We start from the raw sequence: 27,115 nt of genomic DNA, 5'->3' as shown, positions 1-27,115 counted from the left end.
GTAATTGAAATCACCCAATATCAGGGTGTTTAGTAGGACCTTTATGTTTCCCAGTGTTTCCAAGAATGCGGAGTGGGGGTCCAGGGACATGGTGGGTGATCTTTAGCAAGCTATAATTTGAATAGCAGTTTTGCCTGTTGTTAGTTGCACATGGATGATCTCTGAAGCATCATGCTATGCCACTAACCTTGAGGTGTGGGTATCCTTGATGAATATGGATACTCCCCCACATTTTGTATTTCGGTCCAGGTTTTGTGGCTGAAATGTATGGTATGAGTTGTAACCTGGTAGTGCTGGAATGCTCTGTGGAGCCTTAAACCAGGTTTCTGTTACTGCACATATATTGATTTTCTCCATACTGAGGAGTGCCTTGACTGCACGCATTTTGAGGTTTAAACTTCTGGCAATCAGTAGTATTACCCTTAGTTTTTTGTTACTTGTGCTATTTATGGCTGTGGGTTTGTCTTTTGAGCCTTGCCTAAAAAAGGCACTATGGGGGTGGTAAGAGCCTTGGCCAGTATTTGAAAGCCTAAGGGTGACAGGTGCAAGCCATCTCTAGCAAAGCAGTGTGGCTTGTCGAGCATGTCATCCCAGGCTGACAGACACTGGATCCCCTTTGACTGACACCAGAAGCTTAGCCAATTGTTGAAATTGATCATTTTTTCTCTATACCATGGTATAATTCTTGGTGAGGGCAGGATGCTCCTCAGGGTCAGGGTCATACTAGCCTGGGCTACGTGATCAGAGAGCTCCTCCATGTCTCTTTTCATGTAGTCCAGGGAGGTACGGCTCAGGTCATTCACACCAATATGGACAATAACAGAGTCATATTTGTACTTGTTCTAGAGTGACCTGAGTGCTTGTGTTATGTGGTGGATCCTGGCACGTGACAGGCAGCTAACAGTAACCTTCTCCTTGTTCAGCCTAGTGAGTGGGACATCAATGTGCCTGACTATAGAGTCACCTATTACTAGTGTGTTGGGTATGTTATTTTGCCTTAAGGGCTGTGATTGTGTGGCACACTGGTTTTGTGAAGTATGTGTTTCATGGTTTGTGTTGGGGGTGGAGGTTGCTTGAATGTCTGCTTTGGAGGTCTCTGTTGCTTCTGCAGATTTTTATTTAGAGCCTCCGAGTATGTTTTCATGTATTTATGTGTGTTTTTTGACTGTGCTGGTTTCATAGGTCTATGTGAGACTGGTGGTGTGATACAAGTAATTCCCTTCTCCTCTTGACTGCCTGGTCCAGTCTTGGGTTGAGAGAGCTTTGCCTCCAGTTTGGCTGTATAATTGCATCTCTCTCATGTATTAGTGTTTGGTGGAAGGAGGAGAGGGTTGTCTGTGTACATGAGGCAATTGTAACATTGCTTCAAAATGCCCAGATTCACTAGTTGGACTGGAGAGTACACCTGAAATTGCCCTTTGGACATGCCTGGATAGGTACAGTGAACTGTTTTACTGATTGGCTGGTAATGTCGAATAGAGAGCCTTGTCCTTCTCTACAGTATACGAGGGTCTAGTGCTAAGGTTTATTAGATTTGCTATGAGTTTTGAGCAAGTGCCAGTATGAGAAGTGAATGGTTTGAGTGCTTAAGTTGAAGGTTTGTCTAGTTCCAAGGGAAAGTTAAAGAGTAGACTTTGTGGAGCTGGAAATAGTTATACCCTAGCTAACCGGCACGCAAAACCGCTCAAATGCGTGTTTTATAGCAGGGAAATGAAAGAGAAATTAGCCCAAAATGGCCAATAAACTACTAATTTCTGGGCTGAAACCACTCCTCCAGGGAAGGATAGGCTGCTCAAAGCTCCCTCTCTCACAGTGAACAGAGAAACTTCCTTCTATCCAAGTAAGGTATGGGCAAACACAGAAACTTGTAACACAGCCCTGAATTCAGCACTAACCTGAAAACTGGACTATACTAGCTTAGAAAGGCAGGAAAACAAGTATTTTTTTTGTTTTGTTTTTTTTTTTTTTCAGAAAATAAAGTCGATACAATCAAAAAAACACTTTAAATGCACATAAATGGCTATCACATTTGAGTGTGTATCCTACAACAGTTAAACAGGTAATTTAAACACAAAAAACAACTTTATTAAAGAGCAGGCAGTAAAATAAGTACAATATGTAGCTGAAACAAGCTTTTTAAATCACAGAAACTCTAGAAAACTGGTGTTTTAGGTGGAATTAGCTAGAGGCAGCAAGAAAATGCAGAGAAATTATACTTAATCACTCCAAAGTCTCTCTTTTGTCTCTCTGCTGCTGTAGAACTCTGCAGGGCACCAGACAGGAGCTTGTTGAGCTGTATACTAACACAAAAACTTTGCAAATGCGGGTTTTATAGCAGAAAAATGAAAGAGATAGAAATGAGCCCAAAATGGCCAATAAACTACTAATTTCTGGGCTGAAACCACTCCTTCAGGGACAGATAGGCTGCTCAAAGCTCCCTCTCTCACAGTGAACAGAGAAACTTCCTTCTATCCAAGTAAGATGGGCAAACACAGAAACTTGTAACACAGCCCTGAATTCAGCACTAACCTGAAAACTGGACTATACCAGCTTAGAAAAGCAGGAAAACAAGTATTTTTTTTGTTTTGTTTTTTTTTTTTGTCTGTTTGTTTTTTCAGAAAATAAAGCAGATACAATAAAAAAAATACACTTTAAATGCACATAAATGGCTATCACACTTGAGCGTGTATCCTACAACAGTTAAACAGCTAATTTAAACACAAAAACAACTTTGTTAAAGTGCAGGCAGTAAAATAAGTACAATATGTAGCTGAAACAAGCTTTTTAAAAATCACAGAAACTCTAGAAAATCGGAGTTTTAGGCGGAATTAGCTAAAAGCAGCAAGAAAATGCAGAAAAATGATACTTAATCACTCCAAAGTCTCTCTTTTGTCTCTCTCTATCTGCAATGGTTCTATTTTTAGTCCCAAGACTCAACTTTTCCATATTTCTGAATATTATGGTGACATTTTTAAACAAAATATTGGACCTTTGGGCAAAGGGCAAGTAAGATTGAATGAAAGGTAACATTTTTTTCAGAAATGTAATTCCGATTGTGCCATGAACTCCTGAATATAGATGGCAATGATGAATCACAGGGTGTAAGTGTTACACAAGGATAATTTCATATCAGAATCTGTTGGGCAAAGGACCCTGGGGTACATAATTATTATTATAAGCTATCTACATGTTAACATTCTGTTAACAGGAGGATTTTAATCTTTTTTTTAAATGTGCAGTTTTGTGTGAATTTTTTTCAAAAAAAAAAAAACCTGAATGCAATAAAATGGCTAAACATTTTTTTTCCTTCAAATGTTTTTGGCATCAACAATGCATTGTCACCTTCTCCAGCCAGGTAGACCCCATGCCTGGCTAATCTACATGGACCACCCAATGTAGGTGACCCTGCCATCCATTGTCCACACTTTTATATTATAACTCCAAGGTCATGCCACCTTGGAGAAAAATAATGAATTAACACTCTAAATAAACACAGACACCAAGAACATGTGACCCCCCAAAATTAAATAATAGTGATAGTAATATTAAAATAACGTCAATGATAACAACACTAAGAATACATGTGATGTCGGCATTTGTGTGTTTGTGTGTACACACACACACACACACACACGATAATGCATCCCTGCACCATCAGTGTATGTAAAATGGAAAATAGAACAAATAATACACAACAAAAGGAACCACAACAATAAATTCATTGAGTACTTTTGAATGTTCATTACAAGATGTCTGCAAAAGAAAAAATGATGAAGCATACGGCACTTTAAAGACTTTCCCCATTGGCTGCGTGTCATGCTGTGTTGTTTGTTTTATGTATAAACGCATGTGCACACACATATTTTAACCTGTAACTTTATACTTAATGTGTATTAATGACTAATTCATAAACTGATCAACTGACTAACTTCCAATAAAATAAATATTGCCCAACACATGTACCAGTATCAGGCACATACAACCAAAAAACACTGATGGAATAGCATGCCATAAAACAACTGCACACACACAAAATCTTAAAAAAAAATCCATATATATAAAAACAATCATGAATAACATGCTCACTAAACTATCGATCTTCACATAATATTATATTATTGACACCGCATTAAACATGCTTACACTAAAATAAATAAAAAATTGCAAATAAATGTATACTCATACAAAATCCCTAACAAAACAAAATTTGCATAAATGAAGAAGCAACACACTTTTAATAAAAACACAAAATGCACCCTACAATGAAGGCCCAAAGGAATTTATTCATCAAAACACTCTCTATTCTCCCCACTGACACAGAATTCATACACATGATTGGTACTCACTGTCACTCTCTGAACTTTAAGCAGAACACAGGACACTAACCAACTACCCCTATACAAGCATCTAACTACAAATTCCATACCCAAGCACCACACTGTACACTGACCATTGACCAAACCCAAATTAAAACAGAAGCATCAAAATACAATCTTAAGTTCTAGTGACAATGTAAAACTCAGGATGGCCATATTAAATTAAAAAAAACATACCTCCCCAAGCCAAGCATGGCTGAGACACGCTTCGAATGAGACATTATACTGAGGCTCCATCAACCTGAGTTGGTCATAGCTCAAGTGGATATAAAAGATCCCAGTGCAATTATCGAAAAGAGGAGAGGAAGATCCCTAGTGCCCTGGTCGAATTTCCCTTAATCAGTATAAATACCACCACTGTTCTCCCTGAAAAGAGGCCATTGGCCTAGTGGGCCTAACCCAATCAAAAAATTGTAATAAAATAAATGGAATGCTAAAACCGTATGTCTGACGATAAAAGGGCAAAATATTATGGACAAGGTCCAGCAAAATATCACTACCATAACCTCATTCAGTAAAAAATATTGTGCAGAATTCCACAGATAAAAAAAATTAAAACTGCAAACCACTGAAATATATGGTAATAACCTAAACAAGCTATATATACATACATATATACATAGAGAGGGGGAGGGGGGAGAGTAGAGAAATGATAACTGCTACGTACCAGGACATCTGCAGCTCTTGTAAGGGTAGACTTAATACTATAATGGAAAAATGATAACTGCTATGTACCAGGACATCGGCAGCTCTTGTAAGGGTAGACTTAATACTATAATGGAAAAACGATAACTGCTATGTACAAGGACATCAACAGGTCTTGCAAGGATATTCTTAATACTATAATGTTTCTTGAAACTGGGCTGACAAGGATCACGGAGGTCATGAGTAGATTAAAAAGATGTAAGCTATCCACAGACTACTTCTCAGTAGTGGTTATGGACTCATGTAGACATTGATAAGAAAAGGAACACCCATCAGAAGTCACTAAATATATCCTGGGATGTACTAGCTAGTAAGAAAAAGAACACCCATCAGAAGTCACTAAATATATCCTTGGACGTACTAGCTAATAAGAAAAACAACGCCCATCAGAAGTCACTAAATATATCCTGGGACTTACTAGCACCCCTCACTAGCTAAGCAGAGTAAGTCAGGCAGTTAGCAGAATGTTAGAATTAGGTAAGTTCCAGATCATGCAGTGATAGTTGTGTCTTGTGTCAAAACTAATATATTGAATGCTGACCACCAGAGCATTGGAAGCCAATGCAGCTTCCATTGCAAAAATGTAATATGGTGATTATGGGGCAAGCACTTCAGGATATTAGCCAATGCACTTTGAACCTGCAGCAGGTGGTTGAGACCTGCATCTGTATGCCCCAGCAAAGGTGTGTTGCAGTAACCCAAATGGAAAGAGATTGAAAAATGAATGGCCACTGAGAGCTCTTTAAAAAAATCAAAACACAATGATTTAGCATTTATTGCCTCTGAATCATTTAAAAATAGTCTATCATCTGGGAATAAACCCATATAGATTCATAGGTTCATTGGTAGGTACTAGGCTATTGGCCCTAGGGCCTATATAAGCCTAGCCAAAAAAGGTACCTTGGCTTTCACCACCCAAGAAAATTATTTTCCTGTGCCCCTGTCGAGCAGAGCCACAGAAGTGATCCCCAGGGTGAATTTCCTATCTCCCATCCAATCATCAAGATTTTTCTTGAAGAGTGCTAATGAGGAGCTTTGTTTGATATAGATAGGTAGTTTGTTCCAGAGTATGGGAAGTCTCTGGGACAGGAATCTATCCCTCCAGCATGTTCTGTTTATTGTGGTGACAAGGTTTAGGTCCCTAGAGCATGTAACTCGAAGGGATTGGGATTTCTTTAAGTGGAACATGTCCAACAGCTCTGGATTTGACATAGCTTTGTATATTAGGCAGAGATCACGTCTGAGTAGGAGATATGTGACAGAGTAAAGCTGGAGTTTTTTGAGACGGTCTGCGTAGGGCATCTTTTGAGGCCAGTAATCCTCTTTGTGAGGTATTTCTGTGGGCTTTCTAGTTGTTGTAGATGTCTTGTGAGGTACATACCAAAAGGGGCATTGTACTCTATAATGGGTCTAATGAGTGACGAGTAGAGGGGAACAATGACCTCTTTTTTCCGGGATGAGAAACCTTTGGTGATGAGGGGTGGCATGCAGAAGGATTTCCTGACTACTGTGGTGATGTCATTATCAAAGGAGAGACTACTGTCCACCTGTGTCCCAAGGTCTCTTATCACACTTTTGGTGTTAAGTAGACTACCACCTATGTGGTAGTTCATGGGTACAGAGTTTTTATCAAAAGGGATGGCAATGCACTTTTTGGTACTGAGCTTGAGGCCATGGCTTTGACACCAGGCATCTGTCTCAGTGAGGCCCTTTTGTAGGATGTCCACATTGTTAGGAGTTTCGATTATGGCTCCTAGTTTGCAGTCATCTGCGAACTTCATTAGCCAAAGACCTTCTGTGTTAGACTGTACTTCAGAGAAATAGATACCAAACAGGAGAGGACCCAGGACTGAACCCTGTGGTACTCCACTTGTCACTGGTCAGATTTGGAGTCTGCTACTTTCACAGTGTGGGTTCTGTCAGTGAGCCAGCTGGCAACCCATTCTGTGACATAGGGATTTATACCTAGTTTAGTGAGTTTATCTATAATTCCAGAGTGGGGGATGGTGTCAAAAGCATTGGCGAGATCTAGGTAGGCTGTGTGAACCACCTTACCATCATCTACGACTTTGGTGACTACTTCAAAGAAGTCTATCAGATTTAAGAGACATGATCTGCCTTTTACAAACCCGAACTGGGTGGGGTCCAGAGTTTGGAGATTATCAGTGTCATTGTTTATAAGTTCCATGATGATATATTCCATAGCCTTGCAGACCAGACTCATCAGGCTAATGGGGCAGTAATTCCCAGGGTCCGTGGTGGCTTCCCCTTTGTGGAGTGGGATAACCATCACTGTGCGCCATTCAGTGGGCACAAAACCTGAGGTGAGGCTATGATTGAACATGGTACTTAGGTGGGGTGCCAGTTCATTCTGTAGTTCATGTAGAATGTAGCCTGGGATGTTGTTAGGTCCCATGGATGCTGTGTTCTTGGCTTTGGAGAGTGTATTTTTACCTGTGCAGCCGTGATTACAGGAACTATGCATTCTTCCAGTATACAGATGGGCCCTATAGGGGGTGAGAGGGGTTAAAGTTAGCAATGAACCTATCTGCCAACATGTTGGCAATATCAGTTGGTTTTGTATATTTAGTGTCATTGTGCTGTAACTCAGAGCAGATCTGAATGTTGCCATTGAGATTCTTGGCATAGCTATAGAATGCTTTGTGGTTGTCTTTAGAATTAGTGGGGATTTTGTTTTCATAACTAGATTTGGAGGATTTTATGAGGGATCTTGGCTTTTTACTGAGGCTGACCAGGGAGTTCCTCCAATCATGGGATTTTACTCTTTTTTGCAACAGTTTCTTTCTTCTGTTGTAGAGTTTGTTTATGCCAGAGGACCACCAGATTGACTTCCTTTTTTTGGAGGCTAGCATCTTGGTTGTGTTAGGAATTGCATGATCCATGCACTCATGTAAGTGCTTATAAAGTGCATTTGTGTAGGATTCAGCAGTCGTACCTCTAATGTCCATCTGCATGGGTGTCGTGAAGTTTGCCACTTCTGTCTTAAAAAGCCTGAAGTTGGCTTTGGAGAAATTTTTTACGGTGGTTTCCCTAATGGGGGCGGGATGTGGATGTCTAGGGTGATTAGCTTGTGGTCGGATCTGACTGAGGAATTGACCCCTGGTGTGGAACACTGGTTGCCCATGTTGGTAATGACCAGGTCTAGGATATTGCTGCCCCTGGTGGGGGTGTGGATAAGTTGATCCAAGGCATTGGAATTTATGAATTCCAGAAAACGTTGAGCAAAAGAGTTGGTACATGAGTAGTTTTTCCAGTAAATGGTGGGGTAGTTGAAATCGCCCATTATTAGGGTGTTAGGTTGTACCCTAATATTTTCCAGTGTATCAAGAAATGAGGAGTAGGAATCTTGAAACATGAAATATGCAGCATCTTACTCAGAAATTCTAAGCTATTCCTGATATAGCTGAATATGGAAGAAAAACTGCAAGTTGTGAAGGACATTAAAATCATATGCATCCAAAAAGACTCAATATAAGTGAAGTTAATATTCAGATATCTATCACTTACTTATTTAAGGTTCATTTTCAAGCAAGCCATCATATTCCCCAGAGGGAAGGCGTTACAGCTATGTATCATCAGTGTTGTAGTGATGCCCAAATCTTCTTCTTTTGACATCTCCAAATGTTAGCACATATACCATGAATAATAGAGGGTGCAGGATGGAATTTCAGAGAATGTCTTGCTGTAGGACATGTCTGGAGGAAGTACTGAATTTGTAGGCAGCTCACTGAAAGTGCCAATGAGGTAAGAATCATTCAGGAACTATGGCTGAATGACCACAGTAAGAATGATAGTGGTCAATCAAGATTCCATGGTCCACAGTGTAAAATGTGTCTGAATGATCAAGCAGAACAAAAAGTGAAAATGGCCTTTGATTCTTTACCATTATGGAAACATTTACAACTCTCATAAGGCCATTCTTAAGCTGTAATGCTTCTTGAAACTGCACTGCCAAGGCTCAAGGAGGTCATGAGTTGATGGTAAACATGTAAACTGTCCAAAGACTACTCATCTTCCAAGCCTACTTACTTACAAAAAATATTGCTTATAGCTTAAGCCAAAGGCGTTAATCTAGACATTCACCATTGTAAAAATAAGAGAAAATATCTTCATTCTACATATAATTAGTGCACATTTACACCCCACCCTCATCACAGCAGCCTAAGATCACAGCAGATTAACAATAATTGTGCTTTTTTGCAAGTGCCTTTCTTCTCATTATACTGAAAAGCCTATATTACTTATAACTAAAAAAGTAGTTGTTTACTTTAATAACTTTTAACACATACAACAGTCGCTGAAGAAACCCTCCCCACATTCAAAATGCATCTGACTGCACATTACACAAAATGGCTTTACTATATATAACATACACTTAATATAATGAAATGATTATACAAATACTAATAAGAACAACGTTGTTTTACTTACAGTTACGTTTTCCCCTTTTAGTGTCTTTCTAAACAGTAATAACATAAAGTGGGGTATATATTTTACAATCAGCCCACAAGTTTAACAAAGTCAGTAAAAGTCCACTCTTTCTCAGTCACTTTTTCTTGCAAAGCCATATTTCACAAATGTAATTGATGCTTTGTGCTCTCTCCTTTATTCACTAATTTTAGTGGTGATGGTCTTCTTCTTGTTCATCTCCATTTCCCCAAACCAGACTCTGGTTCAAGCCCAAGGTATTCATGATTCTTCTAGTCAACTTCTGTGCTTTTTCTCTGTCTCTCAAGCATTTTCCCTTGGAACATTGGAAAAGATTTCAGTGATAAAGTCTGTCTACTTTTCCTTTCTTCCACAGTTTTGTCAGGATCAACTCTTTCTGCTGATATGATATCTTTACAGGTTTCAGCTGCTTTCTCATGCCCAGGCTTGGAGCATACACTTGATGTGACCTCTCAATTAACAAATACGGCTATGGAATATCAGTCTAATTGTTTATTTATGCTTTTATGAAATTTATATAGCCTGTTCCTTCTATTTTGTCTTGAACAGCAAAAAATCTCAGTTTTTTTCTGTATGCTTTGTCCTCTGACTCTACCATTTTTTGAAACACCTGTTCTTGAGAAGTCTCATACTTAGCCGACCCTTTCTTCATTTCATCCTCTGATTTTTACAGTTTTATCAGTTCCTCTGAATAGCTAGTTAAAATCTTATATTCTTTCTAGCCTTTTGTTATTTGAGTTTTTCTACTCCTGCAGTGTTTCATTTATTTTAATCACTTCTGAGTACATTTGATATATTTGTCCTCTAAATTACTGGTAGCTATCTTTTGTACCAAAGCTCAAACTTGAGCTGCTTTTTGCTGAACATCAGCAGGATTTTTTCCCAGCCATTGCCTTCTTTTCACCTTTTCTAGATGACTTTCTTATAGATTCTCTAAATTTCTTCTTTGCTGGCATCCAGGAAATGTATTTATTAGACAGTAACTGAATTATACTCAAGTTAAAAATATCAGTATCTCTTTTCTCAGCTTCTTTTTTCTCACTGGGAGAGCTGACATTAATCATTAATTGATCAATGTGTAGCCATCTTGGGAATCTCCATAGACTAGTTCTTAATAATTTCTCCAGCAAAGGGAATGTTAGTAATGGGATGAAGATTCTCCAAAAGGTATTAATTTAAAGATCACCTCTTAATGGCAGTTGTAAAAACAGCTTTTTTAAGTTTGAATTACAAATGTTAATCTTTTCTGAGAATATCACAGTCTGAAATCCCAGGGGGACTTCCCTCTGTTATGAATAAATCCTCTGAGGAGGAAACTGTAGTGTCCCGAAGGAGGTGCTGTAGAAGGATTCTCCTTGCTATAGTCCTTAGAAGGACTATTGTAATTATGTCCTGAGGAGTCTTGTTGAGTCCTGAAAACGTCTATTCACTCGGTCCTGATTCCTTTTGAAAGTGACTGCAGGTGTCCAGTCCCACAGAGGCCTGTGATGGAATCCAGAGCCTAAAGAAGGGACCTGGGTTTGAGTTCTAGTGCCTAGGTCTGGATGGATGAACTCACTAGTGAAGCCCTTACAAGTGCTGTTGGAAGCCTCAGTGTCCACGGCATTGTGGGTCAAGGCAGCCCTTATAAGGGCTGTTGTTAGCCTCAGTACTGGTAGCCTTGGGGGCTAAGGGCTTTGCAGAGCTGAGCCAGACAGAAAGGGTGGATCCTGGATGAGCCCTGACAAGGGCTTTGTAACAAACAACCTACTCTCAGTACTGTAAAAGTATTAAAGAACCATGCAGGAGTCACCATTAAGTCTTCCTTCAGTCCTTTATTAAAGAGAAAAAGCAGCTTACAGTGGTTGTGTTAGCTCTCCAAGCACTGGTCAGAATGACCGAACTGTGTGTGGTGAGTTACAATTTATGTACAGTATGGTGGGCGGTTCCAAATGTCAGGGCCAAATCACCTTAGGGGGAGTGTAGTGAGCGTAGATGTTATTTTCCTCTCCCCTGTACTGGTGGTAGGCAAACCTGATTGGGACCCATGTAAGTACAGTTAGATTTGAACATACATATTAATAAGAGGCGTGGTGTAGTCATAGTTGAAGAATACGGCACTAACACAATAAAATAACATCACAGCAACAAGAAAACATTTCAGCGCAACTCCTGCATTCTCTAATTTGTACATTAACTGTCCCCTTTTTTTAAAAAGAAACAGAAAAAGTAAACACCTCATACTACGAGGGGTACTGAGGAAAGGAGTCCCATCTGTTGTTGTTTCTTATGACCTTAATAAGTGTTTAAAGTGTTGTCCACATATGCTCACCAAAGCATGGACATTCTGTTTTTTGGGGAGTTGCTAGAGGGACCAACAATAAGCTTTTAGCTTTTATCTATTGTTCCTTTTCCGATGAGGAATTAGGTTCTGTAGTGGGTGATCATTATTTATTCTGTCAAATTGTGGGGGGGGGGGTTCAAACTAGGAGCAGTTACTTTTGGTTTGGAAAGCTGGAAAAAAGAGTTAAGTTAACCTGACTGCTAGTGTTATTCACTAAATTAGTATTCAGTGGAATTCTGACTTTGTCCAGTGCTTTCAGTAATACTACTATTATCTTCTTCAGGGAGGCTTTATTTAAAAGTGTTCGTGGTCAAGTATGGAGAGAGCCAAAGGTGTACAATTTCAAACCTCCGGATTAGAGACTGTGGACCTAGAACCAATGAACTAGTATGTAGGAGGGATCCAAAGGTGGAATGCTGGAATGAAGGATTATAAATCAAAAATGTGGCTAGAGATAAAGATAAAAATCAAATCAAATTAAGTTGAAAATTGAAGAATAGAGACTACAGGCTTCACAAACCCTAAACATTTGTTCAAGATAAATAATAACTTTTTTGTTTATTTATAGGGACTGTAGGACAATGGGGCAAGGCTCCTACTCTGAATTAATCTAATTTAATGTGGAAGAACCGAGGGGATCAGTGGAGGCTGGGAGCGCTTCTTACTAGTGACTTAGTTTGAAAAGGTATAATGAAGCTAAAAATGATAGCCGTGTCCAGCCTGAAGCCAATGGGCTCATACTTTAACTGGGAGAGAATGACTTCAGAGACAGAAAGGGGATTCGCAAGTGGAAGAAATGGCCAAGGGAGGGCATTAATAAAGTATTAAATAATAAAGCATTGCTGCTTGATTTGAAGCAGCAGAAATTTTGACACACAAGAAAACTGGCTTGATACTTGGGAGGTCCATTTGGTAGATCAAACAGTAAAAAGTATTTCGGCTTTTCCCGGTTAGGGGTCACCACAGCGAAACTCTGGTCTACTCATGATTGGTAGTGGAATCAAATAGTGATTACCTTATTTAAGCCTGCCCGCACCAGTTCCCAACTGTGCTTCAGACGTCTCCCAGATATCATGAGACTGAAATTTATGGTCATATCAGGAATCATAAAATCCACTAAATTAAGGATTGCACATGATGCTGGGGTAAACTGATTAAGAACACTGTTGACAGCCTTAGAGGTTCCCACAGGATATTCATGACTCTCACCAATGCAGTCCAGAGGGAGCCACGACACTAAAGTAAGCAGGTCACTGCTAGAGATGTTATGTAAGCCCCTTGACCTAATTGGTGCTAGCTATGGGGGTGAAATTCATTGGATAGTTGTCAGATTAAGGGATTTAATTCTACCACCGAGCCAGAAGTGACCTCACCCACCCAAAAGCTGAGGTCCAGTGAGTTGTTCATTAGATGAGTAACATTGATAATAACATGACTGAATCTGAAATTTTCCAAAAGCTGGACAAATTAAAGGGAAAACATAAAGCAAAAATAACTTCCAGACTACAAGTGACTTTAAATAAATAAAAAAGCAATAAACCAGTAAGTCCTTTATTTCCTTATGATGTGGAACTTCTTTAGACCAGCTACATGTGAAAACGTCAAGTATTGTTAAATCTCTTAAAGGTCATGTGATAAACATTCAACCACTGATCATCAACAAACTAATAAAACTGACTTCTAAATGCTAAGAGCAAAATGATAAAAAAAAAAAAAAACAGTCACCTTAATAAATATAACAAAAAGTAATAACAGTATGTGCTTATAATTTTTTAGGTTAACAAAAAAATCAGTGAAACAAATATTACACTGGAGAGCAATGCTTAAAAACACAAGTAATATACGCGTGCAGTATATCAATATTTCAAATGTCTAGTTTTAACTCACACTTAAAATTAAAAACATCAAACTGGATTGTCTCTGTGCTCAATCAGTACCTTCCAATAACATTTTCTTTTTTTTTCCAGTATGCTTTTATATTTGTGCCTGGTGATCATCACACCTCTCCCATCAGACTTGAACGCATTTGTTCCAATATACCTGGTATCACCATCACAGAGGTGACAGGCATCCAGAGAGGCCTTCCTCCTCCTCCAGGCAGCCATGAAGGTGATCTGTGCCCTTTATGGTATCTCAGTAATAATGGAATTTCTCTTATGGCCCTAAGCCCTTCATTAGGTGAAGGACTTGTAACCCATATATCCACAGGAACCACTACGCATTCCCAGTGTGAATATTCGCTATTGTATACTTACAGTAAAAGCTACTATGTTTGATACTTGGTGAGCTGAACACATGGCCCAGAGTCACTTCATGTTTCACTGCCTCTCCTCTGAGGGGATCATGGTATCCTTCAATTCAGACTGTTCTCTCCTCTCCAGGATGGATATGCTCATACTCTTTAAAATGGCTCAAACAAATGCCAGCCTGCTATTTGAACCTGGGTCTCCAGGACTATAGTCAGGGATTTATCCCTCTATGCCAGTGAAGCTTGCAAATAATATCACTTTTGATCAAGTAAGTTTTTAAAATTCCCAGCTATTGGGTTATGCTGATTTTTTTCTAACGTCTCACACATAATTTTCTAAGGAGCACACAAATTAATGTTTTGTCAGTACATGTTTGATTAACTTTAATTGTTCCTAGCTGCCAACCTACATGATGTAAATCCAAAAGAGAATGCATTACAGATGGAACATTATGCAAAATAAATTATGTGAGGAGGTGCATGCATACCTGTAGAATAGAGCATGTGTATGTGCCTTTAAGAAGCATTTCCAGATGTAAACATGTGCATATAAATAGTGAGCATGTGTAGGCAGCAGTGCCATTTTGAGAGAACAGCCAGTGTATTAACATGTATGAATGTGGTTGTCAGTCTGTTTATAAGTTTATTTCAGTTTAAGTTACAAAGCCTCATTCCTGCTTGAACTGAACCCACAACCGCTTGTCTGTTTTATCCTGAAAGGACGAGTGACATGGTGTCAGAACTGAGATTAAGAGAGCAACTTCTTCAAGCCATGAGGTGCAGAGTTGAAGGTGAAGGCAGATTAAGTTGGTTGAGTGAAACGGAGCTCAGACAAACAAAAAAAGGCCAGAAACAAATTTAAGGTAACAAAAAACTTCCACAAATGATTTATTTGGCAAAGAAAATGAACAAAACACATTATTAATCAAACGAGAAGCACAAAACATATTATTAATCAAATGAAAGGCACAAAATGCATTATTAATTAAACAAAGTGCTTGAAATGATTATATTTGATAAAACTAGCAGAAATCTTCATATGGGGCTCAGAATTACATTTGGTTTGCATAACAAGCATGTTTGAAGTAAAACAGGCAAGAGATTAAAAGGGTGTAACGAGTACAATAAAAGGGCAAATTAAACTTAAATGGCAAGGTGACTGCATGTTTTTTTGTAAAAGACTGTGTTTGGGCACAAACTACTATTTTGCTGTGTGCAAAGTACAATTATATAGCAAAGTGCAGTCAAAGTATAGCCATTTTGAAAAGTTTCTTGTGCTGTGTGCATTTATTTGCAGAGTGCTGCCATTTCAAGTATTTCTTACACTGATAATGAGTGGTTTCACAAAGTACAGTGATTTCAAAGTATTCTTGTGCTACAGAGACTTATTTGGCAAAGTATAGCTATTTCAAAGAGTGTATTGTGCTATTGGGCATAATTACAAGTATTGTCCTAAAGTTCTGACATTTATATTTGGGTGTTTATGTTCATATAGAATTTCAAGCACCTTCACTACTGTGTGTTCAGATGGCAGATGGATTTTGCAGACCTAGTCCACTTGTGTTTTATAATAATATAGCAGAGAATTGGAGAGTATATGAGCAGGAATACAATATTTTCAAACAAGCAGCTTTTTCTGACAAAGATGCACATACAAAGGCATTAATTTTGCTTAACGTAACTGGGTCAGAGGCCATTGAAAGTGAGCATTCATTTAGGTATGCATCAGAAGTATATGCAGGAGAGGGGGAAAACCACCATATTGTGATACTGGCTGAATCAAGAGAGGACTCTGGGTGCTTAAAATGTAAATTTAGAGAAATGTGCAACCCCCCGGATAAATGTTACATTGGAGAGGCATTTATTTTATAAAAGAGACCAAATGCCAGGTAAAACTTTTATAGTTTATATCACTGACATGAGAAATAAAGCCAAAACATGTAGATTTAGTGACTTGAAATATGAGTTAATAAAGGACAGGCTTGTGTGTGGTGTTAATATGCACTGACTCAAGAGACTTGAACAAGGCATTAAAAAGACCTCATCATCATATGTGTACAGTCGAGGAGATTGCCACCCTCACGCCAAATGTCACTGTTTTTTTTTTCTGTCTTAGATACAATGAGTTTATTTTGGCAAGTAATACTTGATTGCAAGTCTTCACTACTGACTACATTCAGTACCCCATTTGGTAGATACAGATTCCTCAGGATGCCTTTTGGAATAAATTCTGCCAGTGAAGTCTTTCAGTGTGAAATGGAGCAAATTTTTCAGGCTACTCATGTGTAATAATAGTTGATGATTTACTTGTTGGAGGCAAGGGTGAAGCAGAGCATGACAGAAACCTCTGGACAGAGCTTGTGAAGTGAATTTAAAGCTCAATCCTCCAAAATGTAAATTCAGACTACTAGAAGTTTCTAATGTAGGTCATTGATTTACCAGTACAGGCCTATGACCAGACCCTTCTAAACAAGCAGCCATTCTTCAGATGCCACCTCAAGACAATGCCCAAGCCCTACAGCATTTTCTTGATATGGTTAACTATTTGGGAAAACTTATCCATGACATTAGTGAGTTATCAGCACCTTTAAGAGAGCTGAAATGCAAAAATGGTGCCTGGTCATGGTTAGAACAACACCAGAGTGTATTTGATAACCTCAAACAGCAAACTGCCAACCCGCCAACATTAAGGTATTATGATGTCCATAAACCAGTAGTTCTTTCTTGTGATACTTCAAAGTTCGCTCTTGATGCAGTTATTCTTCAAGAGGGCAGACCTGCTGCCTATGCATCTGGAACTCTTACCCAAACTGAGATGCAGTATGCTCAAATTGAGAAGGAACTTTTGGTAATTGTGTTTGCATGTTCAAAGTTCCATGATTATATTTATGGCTGAGCTATCCAGATAGAAACTGACCATCAACCTCTAGTCACTATTTTAAAGAAGCCTATGCATTCAGCTCCAGCAAGATTACAAAGAATGATGCTCAAATTGTAAAAGTATAATTTCAAAATGGTCTATACAAAAGGCAAACTTCTTTATCTGGCTGATACATTATCCAGAGCACCCAGAAATAACATGGAACAACTTGATGCAGAGAATTTTGAATTTGATGTCATGGAAGTGCATACTTTTTCTAGCACAAGACTTGATGAGCTAAGAGATCATACAAAGACTTATCCAGTTTTACAAAAGCTCAACCACTTCATCAATGTAGGATGGCCACCAAAGCAATCCTGTGTACCGCCAGAAGTACAACCTTATTTTCGATACAGAGATGAAATGCTGATGGAAGATGGTATCATTTTCAAAGGTCCAAAAGTTGTTGTTCCTACTACCTTACAAAGTGAATACATTCAAATTTTGCATCATGGCCACCCAGGTTCCGATTCTACCAAAAGAAGGGTGATAGGACTAGTAGTTTGGCCTTCTGTATCGAAAGACATTGATAAAGTGCTCTCTTCTTGTTCAGTGTGCAACTGTACTAAGCTGCATTTGCAAAAAGAACCACTTCAGCTAAGCCAAATTCCTGAACTACCTTGGTCAACAATAGCCACTGGCATATTATGTGGAACAATCACCATTGCTTAGTGTTGGTAGACTCTTATTCGAATTGGCTTGAGATCAATTTGCTACTTAACCTAACATCCAGTGGTGTTATTACTTAGTTGAAATGTCACTTTTCAGTCCATGATAGTCCACACAAAGTTATTTCTGACAACGGTTCTCAGTTTACCAGTCAATTGTTTCAGAGATTTGCAAAAGAGTGGGACTTTATCCATGTTACTAGTAGTTAGTAGTCCTGAATACCTAGAGTCAAACAGCCTTGCTGAACATGCACAGTACAAAGCAATTACAAGAGAGGTCAAGTGTGACAATACCGATATCTTGTTGAATTTACTTAATCTCAGAAATATATCCTGTGACAACCTAACTTTGCTCGCCTGCTCAGAGACGTCTATCTAGGCAAATCAGAACAACCTTGCCTATGTTCTAGTTTGTTGGTGCCTAATGCTAAAACCAACAGAGCAATCAAAGCCCAACATTTTAAGAAGCATTTGTCTCAGAAGTCCAGCTATGATAAAATGAGCAGATTTCTTTGTCTACTAAAAGGAGAGACTGTGAGGATGCAAACAGCAAAAGGCTTTAATTGAATTGGTCAAGTGAGAGGTATATGTGCAGAGCCACGATCCTACTTAGTAGAATCTGAGGGTATAGAATACATGAGAAACCACAGACATCTTATTTCTGTATCAGAAATGATATTGCAGCGTCATACCTGTGATACAGACTCCAGATCTCAGAGCAACCTTGACAATGTCCATACTGAAGAATATGTCTCAGTATCCATTCCCAGTCCTGATGATGTCCCAGTTGTCTCCAAAGTTGAACATTCTTTGAAGACAGTCCCCATTATTAGATCCAATTCTGACTTTTATGTTACATGATCAGGTCATATTTCTAGACCTAGTGTAAACTAGACAGCAACCTGGACATGATTGTTTTGTATGTGTCTAATTTTGCATGATTGTATAGCAAACAATTAGTTCTGTATAACTGCATGTCAAAAGATAATTTCTGTAAATTGCATGTCATTGAATACTGTTATTTAGTATATGATCTATTTCTCAGAAAAGTGAGGATATAGAACAAAGCGTGTGTATGTACCTTTAAGAAGAATTTCCAGATATAAACACGTGCATATAAATAGTGAGCACGTGCAGGCAGCAGTGCCATTTTGAGAGAACAGCCAGAGTGCTAACATGTGTGAGTGTAGTTGTCAGTCTGTTTATAATTTTATTTAAGTTTAAGTTACAAAGCCTCATTCCTGATGTGTTTCTGTCTAATAAAGCTACTTGAACTGAACCCACAACTGCTTGTCTGTTTTATCCTGACCAGAGGAGTGACAATGCCCTTTTGGAATGAAGGTAAAATTCACAACAGGGCTGTAATACTAAGGACAACTGGATACGTGTCTGTATTGTGGGCAATATCTACAAGCACAGGACCCACTTTCTCTGATAGAAATTAATACAAACTATATCCGGTCAGCCAATTCATGACACATTAACAGGAGAGAGGAATCACTGAGTATTGAAAGAGTCCCATGGTTCACTCATTCCAACCCAACAATCTCAAATTAGCTCATCCACTTCAGTGCAGGAGTCAGGTTGTGAGGACTGGGATAGCTTACTGCTTCTGCAGGGAGACCATCATCATCAACCCCCTTTATCCCATTTTCTACGTGGGGCTGGGGTATCATGTAAACTGTTGCCATTTCTCACTATTCAATGCCACTCACCTGCTTTTTTCAACACTCATGCCTGACTGTCACAGGTCTTCTCTCACAAAATCCATCCACCTCTATGCTGGATGCCCTTGTTTCCTCTTACCTTCTTCCTGTTTGTCCCAAACCTTCTTCATTAGATTGTCTTCTGCTATTCTGCACATGTGCCTGAACTACAGTAATCTGTTTTCTTGGACTTTTTCTGTAAATGGAGCTACTTTGGCTTCTGCTCTTATATCCTCATTTCTTCATTTGTCCCACAGTGTGTATCCTACAACCCATCTCAGGCACTTTATCTTCATCACCTCTAGCTTTCTCAATTGCTCTACCTTTACAGACCAGGTTTCTGTACCATACAGTAGTACTGTTTGCAGTACTGCTTTGTACACCTTATTTTTCAGCTTATATGGCATTCTTCTGGCACATATTACACTTGACACTTTGTGCCAGGTGGCTGTAGCAGTTTTAATTCTAGCTTTGACCTCCTCATTCAAACTTCCCTTCTTCCCAACCACCCCTCCCAGATATATGAAGCTGTTAACCTGCTCCACTATTTTCTATCTCAATTCTCAGTTTTGTCTTAATTCCACCATTTGCTGCCATTAAAACTGTCTTATCTGTACTCAGTTTCATCCCATATGCCTTCTGTTTTGCATTCCATTTCCCTATCCTTTAATAAATTTCTTGCTCAGAGTCTGCCTGTAATGCCACATTGTCTGCATATAGTAACTTTGTTGATTTGTCCCCTCCGGCCTGTTTGATAATGTAGTCCATCACCAGTATGAACAGCAGTGGGATCAGAGCTGAACCCTGGTGCACACCCACTCCCACTGGGAACTCCTCTGTGAGACCAAACACTGTTCGTACTTGAGTTATTGGGTCCTTGTACATAGCCTGCACTAATTCTACCAATGTTTCTGGGACTTCAAACCACCACAGGACTGCCCAAATCAGCTTTCTTGGGACCTTGTCATATGCTTTCTCCAAGTCTAGGAATGTCCATTTGGACTCTATCCTCATCTCTAGCTTCTTCTCAACTGTCTGTCTCACTGCAAACATCGGGTCAGTTGTGTTTTATCCTGATATGAATCTGAACTGCTCACCTCCTGCCTTACTTTCTACAACTCTGAGTATTCATTTGTCATCCTCTTCAGAACTTTCATGCAATGTGACAGGAGTTTAATACCTCTGTACTGCCTGCAGTTGTGAATGTCCCCTCTATTCTTGAACATTGGCACTAGTATGCTTATTCTCCAGTCATCTGGGATATGTCTTTCTCTCCACACTGTTATGAATATCCTCAGGAGCCATTTTCCCCTATCTCACCCAGCATCTTTATTATATCTGCTATGACCCCATCTTATCCTGCTGCTTTCCCTAACTTCATTTTCATTGGTGCTATTCTTACTTCTTCTATGGTGGGCTCCTCCTCTTCTCTTATTGTCAGCTGTGTCTGGGGCAGTACAGCTTCTGTGGGGTTTTCTTCATTCAGATGCTGCTGAAAGTATTCCTTCCATTTGCCTTTGATGTCCTGTGGATTGGTGAGCAGGTTGTTGCTGCCATCTTTTATGAAGGATGCCAGACTATCTTCTTTATCTTTTTGTCTTTCTATTGCAACCTAATATAGTTTCTTTGTGAAATCTGTTGACTTACTTTCCAGAAGCTGGTAGAGTGCCTTTGATGCTTTGTTCTTTGCTATTGCAGCTGTCCTCTTAGCCTCTTTGTTAGCTAACCATTATTCCTCCTAGCCTGGTCCATCCTTTCTACCATTCTTCCTGTACACCTTCTTTCTTTTGATGACTTCCTGGACTTCTGCATTCCACCACCAGCTTTCCTTATTTTATTTATTTATTTATTGGCATTTGATTACCAGGAAAGTCCACTGGGCCAAGGTAAGCCCATTTTCAGTGTAGGCCCAGGAAAAAAGCTCCAGGTTATAATCAGACTTACATAACAGTTTCCAGAAAAGAAGTTTCAAGGGAAAATCAAGAACATTACAAGAAGGAAAAAGAAAATAAAACTTACAAAATGAACGTACGTGAAAATTATACAAAAATAGATAAAGGTGATAAAACATTAAACTAACAGCAAATTTAAATATGGTCAAAGTACAGACAATAATATCATGACACAATACAAGCAAGACAAAATGGTTAAATATTATACACATTAAAGCACCAAGGTGTGCATATAATTCATGGCATTGCATAGGATAAAAAATAAAAACATATATAAGTAACACATAGATATGAAGGCATAAGAGGAAATGTTCAACACATAGTAGAGAAGGATGGAAGAAAGAAAAAGAGAAAAAAGGGAAGAAGAGAGGCAGGAGAGGGGAATAGAAGTGGGATGGACAGTAAAAAATGAGAAAGAGGCAGGAGAGAAGGAAGAAGAATGAAATAAAATGAAAGCAAAAGAGGGGGGGGAAAGGGAAAAGGGATTAGGGAGTTAAGAGAAAGCAGGAGGTGGAATTAAGTAGTTAAAGTTCATTAGAAATTATCAAGAAAACATAGTAATGGAGCAGGAGCTAGAATATAAACAGATTTGGGTTCATTTAGTAGATTATGTAATGGCAGAGGAAGGAACTGAGCAGTTACACATCCAATTGGAGAGGAGATGATTATGCAGCACAGTTTTGAAGTTGTAAGCACTTTGTTGTAAGTGGATAAAGGAAGACAGGTTATTCCATTTTCTGGCATTGTTCCAAGAGTATAACAACTGCCTGCAGATAATTTAGGTTTATGAACTTGAAGATGTTGTTGATTCCAGAGGTCTAATGGGGTTGTAAAGGGTGAGTAAGAAGTGAAGTGCAGGGCAGTCCTGTGGTTTATAAATAAGTTTAGGAGTAACTGTGAGCTGAAGGTGTAATAGTTGGGGAATTCAAGCCACTGTAATTTTTTAGGGCAATACAGTGGTGAGTAGAATGGCGACTGTGGCAAATTTAGCAATCTTGTTATAGCATGTTTCTAATTTTGATTTCAAGGAAGACTGCAAGTTGGTTAGTAAAGGCACACCATATGTTAGACAGTGTAATAGGTAATACAGTGTTAATAATTGTTTAGTAGGGAAAAAGAGGAACTTCTTGTGTCTATAGAGCAACACTAGTGTTTTATGGGTCTTACTTATAATATTTTGAATGTGCAGATCTAATTTGAGGTTTTCATCAATTATTAGCCCCTAACAATTTAGTGTGGGTTACTAGCTCAATTTTTGTAGAGTTAAGAGAGAGACTATATCAAGGTCAGCTTTATTGATAGGAGAATTTCTCTTAGGTGGGAAGATAATATGTTTAGTTTTTTGGAATTTAAAGAAAGGTGGTTATTGTGAAGCCAAGTCTTCACAGTGGAAAATGCTGCTTGAGTATTTTTCTGTAATAATTTTGTATTGGCTTCTGAGCAGACTATAGTGGAGTTCAATTGTCTGCATACTGGTCTAGGGAGCCCTGCAGGATAGCTTGGTGGAAATTGTTGATAAAAATGCTAAACAGTAGAGGGCCTAAAACTGAACCTTGAGATACACCTGTAGGGATGTGAAAGTAAGGGAAAATGGAATTTTGCCATTTAACATCATGCTCTCGGTTCAAGGGATAGCTTTTAAACCAATTAAGTGACTGGGGAGCTAGTCCTATGGTTGAGAGCTGAGAGAGGAGGATAGAGTGAGAGATGGTATCAAATGCTTTTGATAGGTCTAAGAAAAGGGCAGATACAACGTGTCCTGAGTCTCAGGTTTGTTGATCATGTCTAAGAAGTATATTAGTGCAGTGGATGTGCTGTGACCTGGGCGGAACCCATGATGTGTTGGGGAGAAGATTTTGTTTTTTAGAAGGCAGCCTAAGAGTTGATTTTGCACACATTTGTCAAGGATTTTCGAGATGGGGGAAGTATAGCAATGGGTTGGAAGTTGGAGATATCAGTTGATGGACCACCTTTATAAAGAGGAAGGATGATTGCTTTTTTCCAAAGGCAAGGGGCATAGGATTCTTGGATAGATCTGTTAATCAGAATGCTAATGGGATAGGCCACTGCATCAACAGTGATTTTAAGAAACTTAGCAGGAATTCTATTGGCTGAGTTTGGGCAGGGTTGTAATTTCTGAATGAGTTTTTTGATGAAAGTGGTGGAGATGGGAGAGAGATTGAATTCTGACTGGGAAGATTGTTGTGCATAGTTAGGAGGAGGAGTGTTGATGCTTGGAGTAGCATGATTCAAACTATTTGAGGTATTATGGAAGTTCTGCAGTAAGGAGTGTTGCAAGGAAGAGGGAGAATAAAAGCTTGTAGGAATAGTATTATTTGGGAGAAGTAAAGAAAAAGTAGCAGTAATGTTAGCAACGGTGTCAATAAAGTTGGAGATAAAGATGCTAGTTACTTGTTCAGGAGGCATGTCAGGGTGTGGTCAAGGACTGGGTTTGGTGCCAGGGTTTAACAGATTATTGATGGAAGACCAGAGCATTTTATGGTTATTTTTCTGTTTGTTTGCTGGTTCCAGAAGTACCACTGTTTGTCTTTAGAGATGAGTTTTTTAGCTGGGTTTTGGAGCTGTTTGTAATGAATGAGGTCAGATGGATTATTAGATTTAAGCCAAAGTTTCCATACTTTGTCCGTATTAGTCATAATTTCTTTGGTGGCTTTTGTTAACCAGAGGGCATGATTGATTTTGATTCTTTTGGTTCTAGTAGGAGCTAGACTATCCAAGATATTTAGAAAGGTATTATTAAAGTATAGCAGAACATCATCCAATGGAAGAGTTTTAAGACTATTCCAGTTAAAATTTTCAGGAGGCTAATAAATGTGTGGGGGTTGAATTTTGAAATATTTTGGACAAGTTTAATATTGTGGACTTTAGAGATGGATAAACAGGCATGGATAGCATATGCAGGAAGATCGTCCCTAGTGGAGTTGGACATGGTGCCGGAAGCTATGTACTTGGAGGGTCTGAGACTAGAATCCAGTCTAAGATGGCTCCTTCATTGGTTCTGTTGTTGTACCTAGTAGCAGTAGTGATAAGTTGGGTGAAGTGAAACAAATTTATTCTGGAGAGTGCTTGTTTGGAGGAAATGGAAGCCCAATCAATATTCATGTCACTAAGGATAATTGTTTCATTTTTCTATAGTATAAGAAAAACAAGATATCTACTAAAACTGCTTTGTTATCTCCAGGAGGGAGGGGGCATCTATAAGACAAAGTTTTTTTAGAGCAACTGATTTCCAGAAAGGAGATCAGAATCTCAGCATTTTGGAATTGAGGGATAAAATCTTTAAATCACGAGATGTTGAAGGCATTGGGGTAGATGATGGCAACACCACCTTCTTTTTTATTATGGCTATCTGCCCAAATTACTCTAAAGTTTAGTGGGAGAAACTCAGACTCTTGTATAGAGGATTTTATCCAGGTTTCTGTGGCAGCTAGGGTATTGGTTTTGTTTTGAGAGAGTCAGGCATGCAACTCAGAGGTTTTATTGCAGATACTTTGAAAATTTAGAGTAGTTATGTGAAGTGTTTTAGAACATTTAGGGGAGTTAACATTTTGAGGGGAAGAAAGTGCTGGAGGGCCCAGGGTTAGAGTGGATGTCTTCAGAACAGATAAGGGAAGAAAGGGTATGGAAAAGATGGAGTATGATATGTGAAAGTTTAGAGATTATACAGTAGAGAAAGAGTAATGAGAGTTGGGTGTATAATGTAAGGAATAGTTTGTGGAGAGAATATGTGTTTTTGCACAAAGAAGATAATTTGTATGCTATAGGTTAGGGCTAATGTTGGAGTAGAAATCATGTGGGGAAAATGTAAAGCTAGTTAAATAGTTTGTTTTGGGAATTAAAGAATGAGGGTTTAGTCAAGTTGTTTGTAAAAGATGTAGGAGCAATACAGAGAGAAGAAATAGGAGTAATGTTTGTGGAAAGAGGGTAGACATTATGAGAGAGAGAAAGGTGTAAGGGCAGGAAGTGAAGATTGTCTGTTAGAAAGGAAGTGTAGAGGAAGAAGTGGAGGAAGGTGATTCGCTGATGAGCATACATGAGGTAGTGGTTAACAGAGTATAAATGTAATGAAAGAGGGTGCGGGTAGGAATGAGGGTAGGGTAGGGGAAAGGAGTGAGCCTGAGTGTAGAGAGGGAGAATGGAGTGGGTTGAACTCACCTTGAACAGAGTGAATGCAAACACAGTCTAAAAGCAGTTATAAAAATCCACAGAAGCTAATGTCTGCAGTAGTAGCTCTAACTGTGAAAGTTTGACTAGCTATTACACCTAAAATAGTTATGCAACAACTTGGTGGTTATACAGTTTATGAACTGCAGATAATAAGAAAAAAACAACTGCTGTGTACTTAAGCAAAATACTGCCCTGTGTAAAATAGGGAAGCCTGAGCTGGTTTAGGGAGAGGAATCCAATTTAAAGGAATGCTAACAGCTGTCATTCTGGGGTTGTGCACACCAATACTGTCTAAACAAATGTAACACAGGTACAGAACAGATAATATTATGGCACCTACACTTTAATTACACAGTACAGCACTTTTCAGATTAAATATTTTAAGGTTATTGAGTTTTAGTTTACTGTGGTTTGCTGTATCTGTGAGATGATCCCTTAGCTGTGCATGCAAGTAGGAAAAGAGAGCATGGGAGTGGGCTTAAGTGAAATGAAAAAGAGGTTAGATAGATGGAAGTGTTAATGAGAAGACAAAACACTAAATTCATACACAATTCAATCCAACAGATAATGCACCGTAAACATAGGTAACATATGCAGTACACAAATCAAATGTAAGAGTAGTAAACTGTGTAATACTACCTAATAAACATTAGTAATACTACCTAATAAACATTATAAAATAAATACAGTATAGGGTATAGTGAAAACAGAACTAGAATCAATACTAGTTACTAACAAATTACAGAGTGAAATATTTGCCCTAGGTATCAATATTATGTATCGAAAATATGTACCTTTTTTCCATAACCGGCTTGGCCAGACATCTGTTCTGTAGTCTTCACACAAGTTTTGAGGTGCGGCCTTTCTTTATCAACTCCACCTATTTCCTCCTCTTCTTGAGGTGCTATAGCCATGAGTAATTCCTTGAACTGCTGTGCTTTCACTCCAGTCAGTTTCCAGGTCATCAGCCTGATCTCTGTTGAACTTAGGGCCTTCTCTGACCACTGCTTGCAGCTGATTGTGGCAACCAGTGGCTTCAATGGGGATGACTTTGCAATCACTGATTCTACCTCAGTGCTCTTTCCTTACTAGGAGGAAGTCTACATGAGCTACATGTTGGCCACTCTTATATGTGACCTTGTGACTGTCTCTCTTTCTGAATCATGTCTTGCCTACCATCTGGCCATTTGCCAGACAAAAGTCTAGAATGGCCTCTCCTTCTTTATTCCTGTTGTCCCACCCATGTGAACCCAGGTAGTCCTCATATCCTGTTGTGTCTGTCCCAGTGTATGCATTCAGGTCACCCATTAACACCAGTTCATGCTGTCATGCTTTATCTAGTAGGTCCTGCAACTGCTGTCTGAATGCACTGTTTTCTTCACTATCATAACCTTGCTGTGGGGCATATGCTAAGATTATGAATACTGCCCTATCATTAGGCTGGAGTCTGATTTTCATGAGTATGTTACTAATTCTGACATTCCTTCACAGCCTTCTGAAGCCTCTCCCTCACTAGAATTACCATACAACTTTAAATCTCTGCACAAGAAATGATCTTT

This window comes from Protopterus annectens, chromosome 6.part0 (genome assembly GCF_019279795.1).
Source record: "Protopterus annectens isolate FY-2018-M chromosome 6.part0, PAN1.0, whole genome shotgun sequence".
Lineage (NCBI taxonomy): Eukaryota > Metazoa > Chordata > Ceratodontiformes > Protopteridae > Protopterus > Protopterus annectens.
The sequence above is the reverse complement of the archived record's forward strand: the minus strand, read 5'-3'. Positions refer to the sequence as shown.